General features: G+C 44.4%; 1 long non-coding RNA gene across 1 annotated transcript in view; it reads right to left on the minus strand.

Annotated features, from left to right (window-relative positions):
* The window catches only part of LOC137541429 (uncharacterized), a 61,861-nt gene that overhangs the window by 54,666 nt on the left and 447 nt on the right, over window positions 1–6,748 (minus strand). The window lies entirely within an intron of this gene.

A 6,748-nucleotide genomic window follows, 5' to 3' on the forward strand; every position in this document is an offset into this window, starting at 1 on the left:
ATTGAGACCCTCTGGTGGGACTTAAAGAGAACCCGAGGTGGGTTCTAAGAATCCTAATAGCAGACAGAGGCTGGCTGTGCATATAATCACCAGCCTCTGTTGCTATATATCGTCCCTCCAGGGCCCCCCTGCGCTCTGCCCCCATAAATCACAGCCGCGCTGTTGACATGCAGCGTGTCACCAGCCGACTGTTTACAATTGCCTATCAATCTCCGCCGCACCCCTGCCTCCTCCATAGCTCCGGTCCCCGCCCGCGTCCCTTCCCTCCCCGCTGATTGGAGGGAAGGGACGCGGGCGGGGACTGGAGCTATGGAGGAGGAGGGGGAGCGGTGGAGATTGATAGGCAATTGTAAACAGTCGGCTGGTGACACGCTGCATGTCGACAGCACGGCTGTGATTTATGGGGGGCAGAGCAGAACGCAGGGGGGCCCTGGAGAGACGATATATAGCAACAGCGGCTTAGCCGCTTATAACCAGGGCTGTGGAGTCGGTCCAAAAATCCACCGACTCCGACTCCTCAGTTTAGGATTCCACCAACTCCGACTCCGACTCTAATTTGCATATTACAATTTTGTTGATTAAAAGTATGTAACATGAAATTCGTCTCTTAACTGCCAACGCTTAGGAATTTTACAAGACAACTGAAGTGAGAAGGATATGTAGACTACTATATTTATTCCCTTTAGACTAAAACTAGTCCTTGGTAAGAGTACTTGTAAAAGGTACAAACCGGAACAAAGAACATCAGGCCCTAGGCAATGTAAGTGTGGGTACATGTAAGCATGATGTGCAGGTACTCTGCAGGGGAATGAGGAGATTGTAAACAGACAACACCTCTGTGTTCAATGTGCACAGCATTCTCAGTGGATTCCCTGCAGCTCTGTGGGGAGTGCATATGTAGAGTATAGTACTACTGTGTAACAAAGTAAACCTGAGACAGATGAAATTAAAGTTTTATACATACCTGGGGCTTCCTCCAGCCGCCTTCAGGATAATCAGTCCCTCGTTGTCCTCCTCCACCACCTGGATCTTCTGCTATGAGTCCAGGTACTTGAGCCAGTCAGGCGTAGTGCGCATGCACACACTCCGCCGCCAGGAGCATACTACACCTGTGCAGCACTATTGCGCAGGTGCAGAATGTTCCTGGCCGTGGGAGCGGCATGCGGCCGGACAGCGCTGACTGGCTGAATTACCAGGACTCATAGCAGAAGATCTGGGTGGTGGACGACAGTGAGGGACTGATTAGCCTGAAGGGGGCTGGAGGAAGCCCCAGGTATGTATAAAACTTTACTTTTCATCCGTCTCAGTTACCCTTTAATTTTTAGTCACCAAACCAAAATTTTAATAACATATCAAATTATTTGATTTCATCAGCAAAGGGAGTGCATACATTTGCATAAATCAGCATCAATGCAGAATTATTTCCATCTCGTTGACCATCTCTATTAGTGACACAGCTACACATCAGGCTTTATTCTTACAGCATAGATGTTATTTAGTATATATAAGAGGTTCCTGTGTACACATCATATATACAGTCACAATCAGATATGTATATCTGTCCTTAAAAATACGGGGACTGCTTTTTTTGAAGCAGCACAAGTAACTAATTTTGATTGGTTTATTTCATTTTTGTGGACTAAGCACAGCTATTATTGTATATATACATTATTTTTAATGACTATTATCTGAGAAATAGAACATTTATCATATTTTCTATTTTAATTACAGTTACAAATTCATTAGGAGTCGGAGTCGGTGCATTTTTTCCCGACTCCGACTCCAGGCACCCAAAATTGCCCGACTCCACGACTCCGACTCCACAGCCCTGCTTATAACGTACAGCACGCAGCACTTTAACTTGACGTGCTGCGTTACAATGTAACGCAACGTGGGCACTGTGAACAGCCCATTGACTTTTCATTACTGTGCGGTGGGCTGCGTTACAGGCTGCACTAACGTGCGCCTGTAACGTCTAACTGTGAAAGCAGCCTTAAAGAGACACTGTACCAAAAATTACAACGTTTTTTTCTACCATCCTACAAGTTCCTAAAGCTATTCTAATGTGCTCTGCCTTACTGCAGCACTTTCTACTAGCACTGTCTCTGTAATAAATCAATGTATCTTTTCCCTGTCAGACTTGTCAGCCTGTGTCTGGAAGGCTGCCAACTCTTCTGTGCTGGTCTGTTTATGCACACCCCTCCAGGCCCCTCTCTGCACACTCCAGTGTGTGTGTTATTTACATAAGCCAGCAGCATCTCTGCTATCTTATCAGTGATAGAAGAGAGCTGGATAAAAATCCTCCTCTGTTAGGCTGTGAAAGTAGCTGGCTGACACATACTGAGGAATTACAAACACAGGCACAGGCAGAGCTGTCTGCAGGAAGCCTGTCACTTCAGTGCATGAGAGAAGAAGGGGACAGAAGGTAAACACACAAATGATCTTTTGAGATTCAAAAGGAAAGCTGTATACAGCCTGCTTGTGTATGGATGTATTTTCTATGTGTGGACATACTGTACATCAATCTACTTCCTGTTTTGGTGGCCATTTTGTTTGTTTATAAACAAACTTTTTAAAACTGTTTTTGACTACTTTTAATGTGGCGGGGAGCGGCGAAATTGTGACAGAGGGTAATAGGAGATGTCCCCTAATGCACTGGTATGTTTACTTTTGTGCGATTTTAACAATACAGATTCTCTTTAAGGTGGCCACTAATAATCCAATCTTTTTCATCCAATTTTACCAAATTTATGTAGTATAAGGGTAAAATGAGTGAATAAATTGAATGGATAATTTGGGCAGTTCCCTTATATTACATAGAAATGGTAAGATTGGATGAAAATGATTGGATAATTAGTGGCCACCATTAGCCAGTTTCCTATACATGCGCACACAGACTCTTCCTGAGTCCTTGCATCAACTTTTGCACCAGACTTTTGGGTAAAACAGTGTTGAAGGCCTTTGCAAAGTCCAAGTATATCACATCTACAGCATTCCCAATATCCACATTAGCGTTCACTACCTCATAAAAGCTGAGCATGTAAAGCTGGCCACTAATGGTCCAATTTCTAGCGAAAAATCGTTCGAGCGATCAGAAATTCTGATCTCGTTCACTACACCATCAACTAACCAATAATTGCTTCCCATCTATCACGACCACCAAGAAAATCCAAATTTTCGTTCGACGAAAATTCATTCGGGCGACATTTTTTTCACTCATTCATAATCGATTGTGTCCACCAATGGAGATTATTTACAACCAATCTGATCAGAATTTGATCGCTCGAACGATTTTTCGCTAGAAATTGGACCGTTAGTGGCCAGCTTTAGTCAAACAGGACCTGTCTTTAGTAAACCCATGCTGATGCTGAGAAATAAGATTATTTTCTACTATGAAGTCATGTATAGTATCTCTTAGTAACCCCTCAAATAGTTTGCATACAACTGATGTTAAAGGGAATCTGTATTGTTAAAATCACACAAAAGTAAACATACCAATGCGTTAGGGGACATCTCCTATTACCCTCTGTCACAATTTCGCCGCTCCCCGCCGCATTAAAAGTGGTTAAAAACAGTTTTAAAAAGTTTGTTTATAAACAAACAAAATGGCCACCAAAACAGGAAGTAGGTTGATGTACAGTATGTCCACACATAGAAAATACATCCATACACAAGCAGGCTGTATACAGCCATCCTTTTGAATCTCAAGAGATCATTTGTGTGTTTCTTTCCCCCTGCAGTTCTCATGCACTGAAGTTTCAGGCTGCTCTTTTCTTCCTGCAAACAGCTTTGCCCTTGTCTGTAATTCCTCACTATGTGAAAGCCCAGCCAGCTCAGAGGACGATTTATCCAGCTTGTAAAAGATAAGAGAGAAGAGAGAAGCTGCTCTAATCTAAATAACACACAGGCAGTGTGCATATAGGGGCCTGGAAGGGGGAGTTCATAGCAGAACCACAACACTGAAGAACTTGGCAGCCTTCCAGACACAGCCTGACAAGTCTGACAAGAGAGAGATAAGTTGATTTATTACAGAGACTGTGATAGTACAAAGTGCTGCAGTAAGCCAGAACACATTAGAATAGCTTTTGGAACTTGTAGGATGATAAAAAACAGGATGCAATTTTTGTTACGGAGTCTCTTTAAGCTTACAGGTCTATAATTTCCTGGATCTGATTTTTTGCCCTTTTTTGTGTTCAAGAAATCTGACCAAATGATTTATTTATTTATTTTTCAAAGATTGGAAGTGGTGGATTTTTCAGATTTTTTTTTTTTTTTTTTTTTTAATACTGAATAATGTAGGGTAGAGTGAAAATGTCTTGAATTATAGATCCCAGCAATTTTCTCATAGGTTTCAATTTTTTTTTCATAATTGGGGAAAAATTTTACACTTGTGTGAAACATTGATCAGTTTTTTCAAATGTAACAATCAATCAGAAAAATTGATTGCAATTCTTGACTTGTGTAAAAATTGTATGGTGTGACAACCTTAAGGGCCCTTTCACACTGGCAGCTGACAATCGGTGAATTCACCGCCTGTCAGCTGCTCTCCTGCACCAGCTGGTAGTGCTTGGTAGCGCTCAGTTCTGGCTCTGTACAGCCCCCCCCCCCCCCCCAGGAGTGAGATCTGAGCGCTGCCACCAGGGCCCATGATGCCCGGTGACGCTGCTTCCTCGGGCGGCATCACGCCTACCCCCTTAATCCCGCCCACCCTCTTGCTCCCATCTTCCTCCTCAACCTTTTTAAAGGAAAGGTCCGAGGTGTTTAAAACTCAAAAATCTACTCACCTCAGGCTTCCTCTAGCCCTTGCAGCCGTCCTGTGCCCTCACCGCAGCTCTGGCGGCTCCTGGTCCCCTCTGGTGCAGATGCTGACCTAGCCAGGTCGGCATCTTACTGCGCTCCAGCGTGCGGCTCATGGAGTCGCAATTACGTCATCCGGGCTGTACTGCACAGGCGCAACTCTGTCAGTGCGACTCTTACGCAGGCGCAGTGGGCATTTGCGCTGGAGGGGACTCCAGGCCACCGGCGGGGAGAGTAGCAGGGCTGGAGAAAGCCCTGGGTAAGTAGATGGTTTTTTTTTTATTCAGTCTTCTTGGATGTGTCCTTTAAAGCAAGCGACAGCCGCCTCCTGCAGCAGCACAGGCTAATCGGGTCCCCCTTACCTGTCCTGCTTGTAGACCTCAGATCTGTGTGACCCACCGCAGCTCCCATAGCAGAGCGTATACCGGAAGTAATACTTCCAGTATCACATGGATCTGAGGTCTACTAGCAGGACAGGAAAGGTGGTCTTGGTGAGCCTCTCCTGCTGCAGGAGGTGGCTGCCACTTGCTTCAAGAAGGTAAGCGGTGGCCGGAGAAGGAGTGGGGCCAGGGCAACCTTGCTGGGGCAACTATACAAGCTACCTATACAGGGGGCAACTATATTGGCTACCTATACTGGGTGCAACTATACTGGCTACCTACCTATAATGAAGGTGAAAATTTTCCGGTGCTGTGCGATCGTTCCAAATCGGGTGGGGGCGCATCCTCAGAAGTTTGCCTCAAGCAGCAAAAAGTCCAGAACCAGCCCTGGCTCCCGCAGCGGCGCTCAGACTCAACGTTGCATTCTTCCACCGCCCAGTAACACCACCGCATGTCAACGATTGACATGGTGTTACAACCGCTGCAATTTGTCTGCATTTAAATTGCACCCGAATTGCTCTGCAATTGCGCAGTTCAGCTGCCCATCTGAAAGGGGCCTTACAAGTACAAGAAATATCATTGCACTTGTAAGCACTTTTTGAATGTACTCTGATAAAGAGGTCTGTGAACTGAGAAATGCATGTCAGACAAAAATATCCATGCAATGTATTCATCCTATATCTAGGATGGACACTGATTTATATTCTTCATGTGCTATACAGTATAATCTCATTATAATAAACACTGGTGGTATAGTAAACCTTCAAAACTAAATGTCCCGGTCCCAGCCAATCCCCATTATACATATATGGGAGCAGGGTCGGCCCTAGACTTCTTGCCGCCTGAGGCAAACTTCGGAAAAATCGGGGGCGGAGAGAGCGGTATTTGACCAAATTGGACGTATACTGCTACAGAGGAGGCAGCGTTAGAACGAGGGGGGCGAGAGGAGCTGGAAGGCTCTATAGGACCCAGAGCCTACCCTCTCCTTAGGTAAGTATCTGGCTTAATATTTTTTCATTTGTCTCCATTCACTTATTCACAGTATAGTATACTTTATGTGCTTGGGTATGACAATTTCTGATACAGTAAACTCTTGATAAACTACTTTTCCTGATCCCTTGTAGTTTACTATAAAGCCCAATCTACACGATACGATTCTTTATACGATTCAATTACAATTCTATTTACGATCCGATTATATCCAACATGTCCGATCGGAATTCGATTCAATTCGATTTGCCATTGTTTTGCAATGGCAAATCGAATTGAATCGAATCCCGATTGGACATGTTGGAATCGGATCGTAAATAGAATTGTAATTGAATCGTATAAAGTATCGTATCGTGTAGATTGGGCTTAAAGGTAGTCTACTGTTCAACGATAAGATCATACCTCCCAACGTTTTGAGATGAGAAGGAGAGACACATAAGCCATGCCCCTGCCACACCCCTGATCACGCCCCATCACACCCCTAGTCAAGCATACCATAAAGATTTCATAAAAAACATATGTTGTTTTATAATTCAAACCACACTGGTCCTTTCTACCCTGGTTTCTTTTCCCTCATAGTA

The sequence above is a fragment of the Hyperolius riggenbachi genome, chromosome 12, assembly GCF_040937935.1.
Source record: "Hyperolius riggenbachi isolate aHypRig1 chromosome 12, aHypRig1.pri, whole genome shotgun sequence".
In the NCBI taxonomy this organism is placed as follows: Eukaryota; Metazoa; Chordata; class Amphibia; order Anura; family Hyperoliidae; genus Hyperolius; species Hyperolius riggenbachi.